Below are 13,964 nucleotides of genomic sequence, written 5' to 3'. Positions count from 1 at the left end.
ACAGAAATCATCCCTGATCTGTTCCAACATCCTATTTCCTTCAGAGTTTTAAAGCTTCAACTCCTCATTATTAATTTTTAACCACTTCAAGGTCTTTCATGAGGAGCATTTTGGTTGCCCTTATAAATCTTCAACACATGTTTCATCTTTACTTTTTTCCTCAAAGCACACAGACTTCATAATCCAAGCTCCAGTATAGCAGACAACATGCTGACAGATAACGATGTCCAGCCAATGCTTTTAGAACTTAAAAGCATCGGTTGTCTAGGCTGAGCATGTTCTCCTCACACCTCAACTTTCATTCTACGCAACTCTTTTGCCATCAGAAACAGCAACTTATACTTAAATGCATTACATACACAACCACATTTTTGCTTATTAAATTTGGGCTCACATGTGCAGAGAGCACACTGGCAAACTGAAGAAAAAAAAAAACTCCCTTAAAAGACATAACGTGTGCAAGAGCCTGACCGCTTCCTGTTGCATGCAGATGACGCCACAATTCTCTGATACAGGAAATACTGTAGCTCTGCAGCACGAGCTTACAGTGCCAACCTAAGGACTGCTCAGACTCAACTCAGTGATTGCTTGAATTTGCAGAGAAACTGAGTTATGAACTAATCTGGAGTTAGCTTTCAATGTTTCAAACAATACTACTAAACATCCACTGTACATCTCTTTCAAAATATTCACAGCTTTATTAAATCATTACAAAACAAAGTAATACATTCATTCATCAATAAAAACAAGAGACTCATGAATTTTGCTTTGATTAAAAGTCTGCACACCCATGCAATGTTCAGTAAAGTTAAATGTTTGCATTAACATGTAGTAGATACTGCAGGAAGGGTTCTTATCAAGGTAGCCACACATCTTATTATCTTATAACATGTCTTCATTGATTAAAACAGTGTGAAATCACAGAAAAGAAAACACCATTAAAAAAAAAAAAAAAGTAGTGAGTAGTTGTAAGTCCCTTTGCAAATCTATTGTAGTATTTAAAATGTTTCTGCAGTATTGTGCAAATATTCAATGAATCTCTGACACCTGACAGATACATTTCACAAGTATATATATTGACAGTTTCTTAGTACAGCTCCCTGTCTGTTCACAAGGCTCTGCAAGGTTTTCCCACTGAAGGACAAAATACAGAGAACCTAAAAAGGGTTGAGCCAAACTTTCTTGCTATTTAGCCGTGTATTGGGTCTGCCATCACTTCGTTACAAGGTACATCTCAATTGCAGACAACCTTCCCTTAAAAAGGCATTACTGTTCACATAATTTAACCCTATTTGGACAAGATTTGAGCACTGGCAAAATTCACAGTTTTCACAGGAGGTCCCCCATCCCCCCCCTCTTTTCTTTTAGCTCAGAACAGTATTGGCGGCATCTTGCAAGCATGTACCTTTGTAACGACTAATGGTCAGACCCAGTTGGCAGTCAGCTGGTTTTGATCACCCACCCAAACCAGTCCATAAACCCAGTCCTGTCCATGACTCCAAGTGAGCCATCCCCAAAAATCCCTCAAGGTCCTTACAACAGAAAGTGTAGAAAACACTGGCAGCAGCCCTGAAATCTCTGTGCATGTTGAGTGAGGGATCCCAGAAATTCAGTGTCTGAGTGTGACTATGACTGTGAGGTGAGAAAAGTGCGGTCCTGGAAGACACTGCCATGTCTCCGTTTCTCCATCCTCGCTCCACCTCCTTCACTTCTCAATGGCTCATCCATCAACTCCAAGATCAGAGTGGTCAAGTCTCTTCAGGGTGCAGGCTGGGCCTGAACCTTCTCCGTCATCTGTTTGGCACTGTAGTAGGACAAACTCAGGCCCATGATGGCCAGCATCATGGCTATCTGGTTGATGGTACGGTCTTGTGGTTGAGTCTGCACCTCACCAGCTACTTGCCTCTGCAGAGACAAAAAACAAACAGGACAAATGGTCAGAGGTCAGCCAACAGTGGAAACAATGCACCATTCAGAACATGTTTGTCTTGTCATAAAAGATACTAAAGCCTGATTGGCTAAATCTTAAAAAAAAAAAAAAAAGAAGCAAACATTCAACAAATATTTTGTCCTAGGAGGCTTCTGCCTTAAAATAAATCTGCAACTTAAGTTCCCCAGCCTTCTGCCATGTGACCTAACTTTTGGCAAGAACAGTGATTAAACATTTAGAGGGGGAGAGCTTTTAGCAGAACAGGAACACAAAGTTCTCTGCACACGGTAGAGAATAAGGTTTTGTATTTTTTAGGGCAACTGCCTACATTAGATCAGAAAGCCTGTGTGGTTTCTAAATTTACACCTCCTCCTTGCTCTCTATGACCCCTCTGAGATAGGAATGTCAGCATTTTCACAGCTCAGGAATCTAGCATACCCCCTCCGTTTGAAAGTACAAACACACACTACATCAGTCAAGACACCGCTACTGGTGATACTGGTTGTACGGACTCCACTTCTTAGCAAAATGCTAGTGGAGCCCAATGGAAACATGATTAGCACTGATGTTTACAGAGACAAATGGAAGTTTTTAGATCATGAAAGGTTTTGTTTGAACACTGTATGATCATTGTCTTAATTTATAGATATTGGGGTCAAAGAGGAAACATTTTCTGAAAACCTAAATTCTGAAACTGGTTGTTTTAACGTTTTGTCTGTCTACAAGTGGTTGAACTGAACTGATTTCATGAGGAAACGTTATCGTGGAGCACAAAATGTCAAATGTACAATAAAATTTTTAAAAAATCAGAACAAGATGCCGAAATTGTGCTACCTGTTCTTATGTGAAGAATTTAAAATCACACTGAAAAGTAGCCCTTGGATAGTAGAATCTCCATTATAACTACTCAGCATTAACAACGCAAATTTGCCGTCATGCAAGTGTGTCAAGTGTTATGTAACAGCCACTCACTTTTCTCCGGTCTGTTAAGCTTTTGAGTCAGTGTAAAACCATACAATGAGACAGCCATTGTCGTCAAATTAGTGTAAATATGTGAACAAAAACTTTACACAATGGCCGAGACATATGGAGGGTCACTACTGACGAGTGGATTATGATGACTGCGGAGGAACAAAAGAAACACAGGAAATGATTTCACAATGATTAGCGTCGCCCCTAATTATATGACAGGTTTTGACATCAAAGCGGATTGTGGGCCACAGAACAGCCCGGTGCCCCTTGTCTGAATGCAGCTCAGATTAGAAGTACAGTAGATGCTTGTCTGAGCAAAGGATAAAGACGACACTGACGGACAAGCTGACGGCTAAAACCTTGTTTGCTAAATACAGCAAAAAATTTGAAAGTGAGGCCTGTGAAGCTTTTCTGAGAATTTATAGATTCACAGATGGTTTGGCGGGTGGTGAAGATTAGTGATATTTTGTGTCACTCACTATCTTTATTAGAAACAACCATCATTTGTACTCTGAAATTAAGAGTATTTGATTGTATTTCAATGTTCATTTTGTAAACTGTGGTGAAACTGTGCATACCTGGAGGAGGCGGAAATATCCAGGGGTCAGTCTGCCCAGTCTGATGATCATGTCTGCTGATGTGGTGTGAGGTGGGTCACAACGGAGGGAAGAGCTGGGATGGCTCTCAAGATCTGCAAAGAGAATGAAGAGAATATGGTTAGCATCAATCCAATAGGAAACAGTAACCGAGGACAAAGTGACAAACTGAAATACAGTTGGAAAACTAAGATATCTAACAAAACTAAAAGAGGTCTGTACAAGTAAATTAAAAGTTTCTAGTCCGGTCTTGATGGAAACAAATCCAGGCATTAAAAAAAAAAAAATTTAATAGATGGCCTCGGACACAATTGACTTTTCCAGTCAAACTATCAATACATTTTATTAAATGTACGGCTGCCAAAAAAGGAAGAGAACACTGCTCTTGCAAATAAACTAGAACCATCTGATCCATGCATGAGGAAGGAACATCTCTTGCCTCAGGCCAGGGCACAAAACTTTACTGTGGACAGATTCAATATGATCGACATGCAGAGAATTATCCAATATATATAAGTGCCCATATCAGATGTTTCACATCTGGAATTATTTCAGATCTGACCTACTTGATACAATTTCTCTTCATTCCACAGTTTCTACCGGGATGCCTTCAAAAGCCCGCTATAATCAAATTATCATGTTTGAACCAGATCTCGAGCAGAGCAACAGTGCTTCTATTCATGCTGCGTCATGAACTGAAGCGGCAAAGAATAAAGAACAATTAGATTTATTCACTTATGGGTAATTCCATATTCAATTTATGAAGAAAGTGGTGTTTTATATAAATCGTTGGACACCAACTGTTGACCAAATAAAGGCACATGGAGGAATGGACTGCCCATCGAACCGTGACTTTAGAACATAAAGTACCCAACAAGATTTAGCTTTAAAAAAAAAAAAAAAAAAAAAAAAATCTACAAACAGGATCATGTTTAGTGGTGCAGGGATGGGAGAAAGGCAAGATATGAGGTCATCTTAACAAGCATCCCAGCGAGACTAGATGAAGACACGAAACCCGCCAAGTGTTAGCTTCAGTAACGACCACCAGGGAGGTCATTTTCAGCTGGGATTTGACCATCACACCTGAGATCAAGGCGCGCAGGGAAGGTGAGGAGGAGGAGGATTGTGGGCAAGGTAAGACATATGTGAAGCATTAACGTGCCGACCTGGTTGGAGTTACACCCCCTTGCGAAAAGAAGAAATGCAATCCAAGCTTTAAAAAGTTGTTCCTGTGTAGAAGGTCTTGTTGATGAAAACCCAAACAGCTTGGGATTTCTCACCTTCTAGGAGCTCTCTGGTGGCAAATAAATAATAAAAAAAAAGTCCAGTCCAAATTCCAGCAGGACCTTCTACTTCCAAGCCACGCTGACAGATGCCAAACAGAGTGATGAACTTGAACTACTGAGAGAGCTAATGCACTGTGCTCCGCCTTTTATACAGCCCCGTTCTCACCCAACCAGATCTGCGGGCTTCCCTACAATACACACCCACTCTCAAACACACACATACACACCGCTGTCGAAATGCATTACTCTCAGTGGGCTGCTTTCCCAAAAACACACCCCTTCCCACCTCTCTTTCTGAAACTAGAAAAACCCTGTGTGAGCTGTCGGATATGATTGACTCATTTAGTAAACACCGGGGAGTAATACGGACAAAACGAAAGGAGTGTGACGGTGTGTTCTTAACAGAGCATGCATGTCAAAGTGTAGTATTTCATAACCAGCCTGAGGTCCATTTAAAGCTCAAACTGAGCCAGAAATTAAATGTCAGAGCTCAGGATTGTCCATCCTGAACATGACAAACCTCCCAACCAGAAGCTTGGTACAATGAGTTCCTCATTTATTTATGTGTGTTCTGTTGCTCTAATGATTTGTCTGTGTTATATAATCCTTTTCCATTTCACTGAACAAATAGTTGCAATTTCTCTCCATGGATCTTTCAGTGGTTGAGACAGCTAATGTTTACATCATGCAATGTGAATTTTGGGAGTTTTGACAAACATGGTAGCCACTGGACCTGAAATAATTTCTTAGTTGAAGTAGTGCGACTGAATACATCATCACACAAGGTGCTATCAGGAGATTTGGATTTGAATAGCTAAATATGCACACGCAAATGTGAGTTTCACTGTGAACACACACCAAGAGACTTTGGCTCAAAATCAAAAGTTTGGCTCAAAATTGTGTCAGATCCACCCCAACAGCCAGTTACCTCGAGACTCTCACTTTATTGGAGAAACAGGAACCAGAGAGAAGATTTAACCTGCATTTCTGCTTTTGTAAAGTTGTGCATAAGGAGAAAAAGAGAAATGCATTATTGTTGTTACCTGAGGCTCCTTTAATAAACATTTTCCAGTGATCAATTGGCAAAGTGGATGGATTTCTAATAGGTCAGACACCTGCAATGTGACACGCTGCAAGCGACCGTGTTCAGAATTAATGACGTGGCCACGTTGCCGTATGACAGAGACAGTAAAGGGAATGATGTTGGCTTCATCTACACTGCAATAAACGCTTTCAGTTCTCTCACCTTCTGTGTTTTTTGCTCACAAACCAAAGTTGAACAAAACAACTTGGATGTTGTGTAATGTACGAGCTGCTGTCATTTAAATATTCTAGACGACAACGATTAGTCGATCGACAGAAACTTAATCGCCAAATATTTTGATAACTGATTAATTGTTTTGAGTCATTTTTTAAAGACAAAATGCCAAAATTCTTTTGTTCTGGCTTCCAAAGTGTGAATATTTTCTGGTTTCTTTAGTCAGTAAACCAAATATCTTTGGATTGTGGACTGTCGGTCGGGACAAAACAAGATATTTTAGTTCACATCTTGGGCTTTGGGAAACAGTGATTGACATTTCTCATCGTTTTCTGACGTTTTATAGACAAAGCAACTAGTCGATTAATCAAGAAAATAATTGACAGATCTAAATTTAATGTAAATAATCGTTAGTTGCCGTAAAATATTGGTTTTAGTGTTATAACAACCTACAGTTTCAGTAATTAAGTTCTTCGATAAACGATGGAGGGATAATAAAAAAAAAAAAAACAACTTGCAGCTGTTGCATTGCAAGATACAAAACATCTCTCTCGTGTCACCTTCCTTTGCCAATTAGTTGACTGCGTAGATACTACAGATAGTGTGAATGCTTTGGCTTTGTTTGCAAACAGAGCCTTCACACACACACACACTGCTCAGGTATCACCTGCTTGTAATGGAAACAGTGATCTTGTCGGTACACAAAAGCGTGCCGTACTGTGCTTCAGGAAAAACTGGACGATACAGCGGTCACTTTAGATTTTCTGTCCAGCCATGATGGCCATCACTGGTGAAAGTGCCCAGTTCATATATTACATTTCTGTAAAAATCCACAATACAGACCAGCAAAACAGACGGATGTAGTTTTTAAAAGTAAATGTTCAATATCAAAAAGGACTGAAACTGAGCTGGTTAATATTCATCATACCAGCACATTCTCAGCTGTAGTTCAAAGATGTGTGTAAAAGGAGGAGTATCACATGTCACTAGTCAGATGGTAACAACTTCTGAATGTATTAAATGCTTATTGGCAGCTGACTCAATAGTTGAGTATTTTAGGAGTGGTTCATTTCATGCTTCGGCATGAGTCCAGGTGAATCACCTGTAAAATAATCAGGTTTATCTGAGGCGTAACATAAACACAAGAGGGTGTTCCCTGTTTGTGCATCACTCATGGCCACATTTCAAAAGACCAGCTGATGATTAAAGGCTCAGCAAGTGACCCTGTGGTTGCCAATACTGACAGAAAAAGAGACGGACTCTGATTACCCATATAAGACTGATTTTCAGTTACACAAAGCTGCTCTGAATCTGACTTGTGGAGGAAAAAAAAACTGCAGTACAGGCAGAAAATTGTCTCATCTTTCCATCAGGAGAGGCTGAGCAGAATGCTGAGAAAACACAAAGAAGGGTGGGCCTGAATTCACTTCAGTTTTTTTTTTTTAATACAATCTCCCTGAGGGAGATGATGGGTGTCAATAAGCATTATGGTCATACTTGTGATGGGCACGTAAACATTTACAGGGTACACTGTGTACTTTACTCGAATCAGCCAATGAAATCCCATCAGTATTCCTTTCTTCCTCTCTTGGTCCCGCCTTCTCATGTCACTTTACTGCTCACGGCAGCCAATCCACCCAGAGCAGGGGTTCTCCTGTGAGTGAGCGCAGACAATAACCACGTGAAAGACAGAGGCATCAGCGGTTGATGCAGAATTATCGACGGAGTAAAAACCTTCTCCCAGGCAACAGCGGCTCACGATTACATCATCATTGACCCGATTGTATAGTTGTGCAATTGCTGTCTGGGCATCCTCCACATTCATGATCATGGCATGTACATGACTGTTGCCATGGCTTCTCTGTGTCACCAGGGTGGACTCGCAGCGCTACAGGCTCAAGCTCTTGCTGTGACTGGAAACCACAGAATGATGCATGTCTGTGGGCTTTCAAATTAATCTTAGAACTTCCAAACCCAAGTCCATTGTTTTAAACACACATTTGTGTGACCAAGCCCTGTCCACACCCACAAAACTTCTACTGTTGATACTTAGATATAAAGAGAGCAGCAAGTCATGCTGAATTCTTTAGAAATGTGCACAAATTTACACACAAGACATTTTTCCATATGGTACAGCCATGTAAAAATGTATCTTGGGGTTGAATATCACTTATTAGAAGCTACAGTGCAGAGTGGAAACAAGTACATAAGATTATATAAATATATATACACACATATTTTTGGTGTATACAATGAGTTTAAAAAAAAAAGTGTTTTAGGGGAATGTCAGAGTTGTAGGGATTAATACGAACACCCAGAGGCAACAAAAAATGTGATATCCCTTCAAGATACCACGTTAAATATTGTTTTCCCAAATAAGTTACACGTAAGCAGTCAAGAGCCGATGATTCTCCATTTTACAGCATGTTTTATGCATGTGTGTGTATGCACGTGTGCGGTAAACCACTTGAAATTATTTTTTCCATGGGTAGCAGATGTACCTAAGGTGTACATGACAATGAAACACAAGACGCGGCCTCCATTTTGGGGCCCCGGCTGTGAAGGAGCCAACATGGCAGACCCACTGAAACAGGCTGGGGAAAGTTGGATTTGGAGTAGTTACACAATGAAGCTTTGTGAATTAAATTAGCCGGACCATATGCTTCTTAATACGCAGAAAAGTAGCAGTGTTTGCCCACCTACTGTTAAGCCATCTACTGAGCTGACGCATGAGTGTAAATCCAATCAAACATGGAAAGTAACCCAACAAGTTGAGACTCTAAATCCAATCTGAGATATCCAAAAATACAACAATTGATTTAACGGTTCAAGCAACAAAAAAAAAAAAAAAAAAAAGCAGAAATGCAACCATTTTTGGCTTTATGCGTCATGTGAAATGCCTTGAAATTGATTTAAACTGGTTTAAATGTCAAAAATGTCCCAAATCTTCACCCTAATTACAGATAAGAAATTTAAATGTAATCCACAGTAAATTATACATTTTCACTCCAAACTAGCTGCACTGCTAATAGCAAACCCTACAAGGGAGGAGGGAGGGGTGGCAACTGTTTTCCAGTCTCTATACTGTCAGGGTACAAAATGTACAGATGACATGTCATGAACACTTAGGCTCAACATAAAAAGGTCAGGTCAGATAAGCAGTGACACAGAAAAAATAAAGCATTTTAAAAGATATAAACACATTTAATATTTTAATATTTGTAGGATTTTTGGATGCAAAAAGCAACAAAGCAAAAAGAGGGTTTTAAGGAGTTAAGTTCACACTTGCGATTGTCAGAGTGTGAACCCCCATTAAAGACGATGAAATTATTAAAATTGTACAAAGAAAGTGTTGATCACTAGACATTATTATTCTTACAACTCTATCTAACGAAGGTCCACATGATCTGCAGATGATGGAAAAAAAACCCCATCTACTTCCCAAATGGATAACTTGGATAAAATGCATCTCCAGTACATTTCTAATTATTTAACTTTTTTAATTTAGTCCCAATACATCACTGAGCTGCATGATATGCCAGCTCAGTACTGTATTGCTTACTTTTGCACATATCAAACCAGATTATCTAATTAATCAAACTTTTTTTTTAGAGATGCTTTGCCCTTTAAATTCCACGAAGCCTCATGACCCTATCGTTTACCTGATCCTCATTTGATCTCATGATTTACTTTTATTTTGGACGAGAAACCTTTCCATGCAACACTTTTACAAATTTAAATGTCTGCAAGACCAAAAAACGACTGATATCTCCCCAAATCAGCGGTAAAAAAAGGAAAAAAAAACGCCTTCACACTTTCTTTAAAGGGCGATATCCTGTATGTGTGAACACGTGGTGTTTACGTTTTAAATGAGAGTAAAACTGACAAACAAACCACATCGACTTTTTTAACCAAAGAGACAAAAGGCTTTTCTTTTTCAATCGGGTGGTTAAAACTGTTGCAAAACCCAGTTGAAGACGCTTAATCCTCAACTTTCACATTTTTACTTTTAACTTTTTCTTTTTTTTTTTTCTTGCAAAAAGTGAAAAGCTGTATTCTTACCTGTAATTGCACGGGGTTTCAGGACAGTTTTGGGGGGACGGACAGCCTGCCCTGCGTTGGGATGGATAGTACACAGTGTTCACGCTGTAGTCTTTATATAGGAGGACATGTTCTATATGGAAGGGGGTGGGGCACTAGGAGCCATGCAGCACACACAAGGCACACCAGTCTGCATGTGAATTACACACGACCCCCACATATGAGCGAAGTGAGCTCGTCCACTCTTTGTTCTCACGTGATAAAACGTGCTGGAACATTTTGTCTTTTTCATCAATAGGTGCTGTCATATATATATATCATGAAATACCACAACATACCTGTAAATGTCATGTGTTGTATGTTATATATATGTTTAGGTTTATGGCTTGAATGAAATGGGGGTGGGGGCATTTTTCAATGAACAGGCTAATGAGATAAATGAAGGCAGTCGTGGAAAACTGTAAAAACCTACAGTTTGGTTGCTCATTGGGGGGAAAAAAGTAGCTTGGATGTGTTTGGCGTTACTTTGTTACTCATTATAAAAAACTATTGGACTATAAAATGTATTGTGCGTGCTTCAAGTGTTTGTTTTGCACATTGGATGTAAGAAAAATTCTCCAAAATACGTCTAAATCAGTTGATATTGAAAGTCGATGACAAAAACTTATTTGTAGCTGTTCTGGAGCTTTCGATCATATCACGCGAGCTTCCTCCTTTCTTTGGATTTGTCCAGTTGTCCTTGGAGAGATGTTAACATTTTCACTTGATTGACCTTGTTACATTAAAGACGTCGGCTTTATGTTGGCTTAGAAGGGGAGAAGTGGTGGGGGGGTCACATTAATCCTCCAAAAATAGATGGACAACCACAGCCGCATATAATACCTAAACTTAACACTGTTTTAAATAAAGTTGCCTACTTTTTGTCACCTGGAAATATAAGGTTCAATGGAACTATGGGTGCAGAAGCACACATAGAGTATTTGAACCAAAAAAAACATGTGAATGCCAGAGACATAGATCTTGTCAAGGTGACCCCCCATCTTGTTGGCCCACTAAATGTATATGAACCCATTCACTCCAGTCGACATGGCTGGGGTGAGTAGGTTCATAAACATTCCTTAGGTGGGGGAGGGAAGATGGTGTCCTCCACACTAAAGCAACACATACTTATTGTAAATGCACACTTTAAATCACTTTTCTGTCACGTCGCTCCATGTTCGGTAAAGCCGGGGAGAAAGGTGACACCAGGACTTCTCGCACCATGTTGACTTGAAACAACCACTTCCAATCTCAACTGTTAAATGTATATGAGAAGTCTGTAAAGGAAAAGCTGATATCACTGAAAGGGAAGATCAAGGGATTTTATAATATATTGTGTTTCTTTGTTAAGACTTTGGGAGAAAGAGCTTGGCATGGGATGTAATGATGATATATGGTCAAATATTTGTTACAGAGTTAATTTCCCATTTACTAACAATAAAATTAAAGAAGCTAATTTCAAATTCATTCATATATACAATATCACACCAGTCAGGATGCACAAGCTCTCTAAAGAAAATTGAATCAAGTTGAATTATACGTTTAAATTCATTCAGTAAAGGTAAATATACTTGCACGTGTCTTTATAGTTGGTTTTCCTCAGTTTAATATCAATCTAATGCACTAACGTAGGTGTTTGTTCCTGCGGTTTTTAAATGTAAATAACATGTATGTTCTTTAGTAAGTACAGTATGTCTCTAGCTGTGTTTCGGTGCAGCCGCCTTCCTGCCCGTGACTTCCCTGATATTCTTCTCCTGGTGTCACCTTCCACCCCCTCACTGGTTTTACCACATGTGGAGTGACATAACAGTTAACCAATTTAACATACAGTATGTGCGCTATATTTCTCTCCCAGGTTAAGAACTTATATGACCCCACTGACTCTAACTACAAGGATGAAGGATGTTACAGTCACCTTGACAAATTATATTTGAGTTGGATGCACAAACACAATTTTTGGAGGAATATTGTGACATTTTTTGAGTAAATTTTTTTTAATACAGCCAACAAAATATTTTTTATGCCATCACATATGAGAAGTCCTTAAAGTTTAAAAAAAAAACCTTTCCAAAACAGCTACTAAATGGACTTTGTGGTGAGACCAGCTGCTGTTTCCAAGGTCGAGAATGAACTCATCATTTTCTTTCTGTTGCATTTGATAAAATTTGAATAATCCATAAATTGAGCAGTCAGTCAAGTTGCAGTCTGGTAATTCATTAGAGAATAGATAAGATTAGACACAGTATCACCACGAGGTCCACTCAATGGCTCGTTGTGGAGCTTTTCTACTGTAATCTTCTTCAGAGTTGATGTTCAAATTTAATTTTTTTCCTGAGCTCTTAAATGACTGTTTGTCCATGTTGGCTTGTAAATTGAGATTGAAAGAGGTTAAACCGACATAGTCCTTAAAGTGCTCGAACTCCATATGCTGAGGAAGATCATGTGAACTGAAAGGTCCAGAACAGCTACAGAGAGGACCTTGTGGTGAGATTGTTTTTGTCAATAACTGTTCCAAAAATTGAAAAAATTCTGGCTCAAAACAGAACAGAACAGAACAGAACAGACTCCTGAGAGTGTACTTCCAATATTTATTACAATTTTACAAACAAAACCAATGTACAACAAACATGACAAATAGAAAAAATAGTGCAATTAAATATCAAATTAATATATTAGAACAGATATAAACACACACATGACATTTTTGGCTGATAAAATCTTTCAAATACATACACATACAATACTTTACATACATACAACATATATAATTATACATATGAGACATTTACCCTGAATCATAATCACGTTAATCAGATATTTGGGTTAAAATGGGAAGTAATCTTTTCCTGCAGTCCCTTATCTCACTGTTAATGGGAGCTCACAGGACATTAAATGCATCAATTAAACTGTAAAACAGAGCAACATCTTCATGGTGGGACCAAGCAAAAGTATTGGTTAACGGTTTCAAAACAATACGCGTCATATTTGACCGAGTTTTCACAGGCTGTACAAGTTAATGTTGAGGGTGACCCCAGCTGGTATAAACAGTAGTATCTCCCCTCTGTGCAGTGATGCGACACCGCCCTCTACCGGTGTTACAGTGTGAAGACACTCAGGTTTGCCACAGGTGGGAAACCAACAAGCAAATTTACTTTTTAGAGTATTTCAACTTTGTGCAACATCCATTACATTATTTTAGCGTCACTAGATTTCTCTGTTGAGAGCAGGTCGAAGCAAAAACAATGTAAAATGCTATTAATTGCACCAGTAAATTTAGACTATATAAAAGACTCTTTCATAAATGTATTAGTAGGTTTTGTAGCTTTAAGCCAGTCTGTCTTAAAACAGCAGTCAGGTGTCCATATGAACAGAGTCAGACATCATTCCTCCTGTTCATGCTGGTGATTGAGAAAACCCGGTTTGCAGAGCAGTTTCAATGTAAGTGATCAGGGACAAAATCCACAGAGTATCTTATAAAGTTAAGTCTTTTTAGTGTAGAATATCCTCTTTGTGTTACTGTGTGTCCACCACAGCCCAACAAGGACACATAGTCTAGAGGAAGGCTGTAGTCTTGGATGATACCAACTTGATTAGCCTTAATTCAGACTACTGAAGCCCCATAAAAGTTTGGATTTTGTACAGTCTCTCACATCGGAAATGCATGAGTGGATCTCTTGAATGACCAGTAAAACCTGTTTAAGTGTACTTACAGACACCTGACTATTGTTTTAAGACAGACTTGAAAACATGTGAACTTATCCTTTGGTGGCCTACTTGTAATTTTGCTTCTACTTGGTTAAAGGATTTATGTTCTCAAGACTGCTTTTTAAATTTTGACTCAA

At 39.0% G+C, this 13,964-nt stretch overlaps 1 long non-coding RNA gene across 2 annotated transcripts; it reads right to left on the bottom strand.

Annotated features, from left to right (window-relative positions):
* Positions 1 to 674: 674 nt before the first annotated feature.
* Positions 675 to 10,230, bottom strand: LOC137191064 (uncharacterized). 2 transcript variants are annotated; one of them, XR_010930337.1, is made up of 3 exons: positions 10,105 to 10,230; positions 3,481 to 3,593; positions 675 to 1,905 (listed from the first exon to the last, which is right to left on the bottom strand). It is a non-coding gene; the product is annotated as an uncharacterized lncRNA (long non-coding RNA). The 2 variants fall into 2 exon arrangements; XR_010930338.1 differs by lacking the exon at positions 10,105 to 10,230 and adding an exon at positions 4,779 to 4,909.
* Between the last annotated feature and the right edge of the window lie 3,734 nt (positions 10,231 to 13,964).

Source organism: Thunnus thynnus, chromosome 10, assembly GCF_963924715.1.
Source record: "Thunnus thynnus chromosome 10, fThuThy2.1, whole genome shotgun sequence".
Lineage (NCBI taxonomy): Eukaryota > Metazoa > Chordata > Actinopteri > Scombriformes > Scombridae > Thunnus > Thunnus thynnus.
The sequence above is the reverse complement of the archived record's forward strand: the minus strand, read 5'-3'. Positions and strand labels throughout refer to the sequence as shown.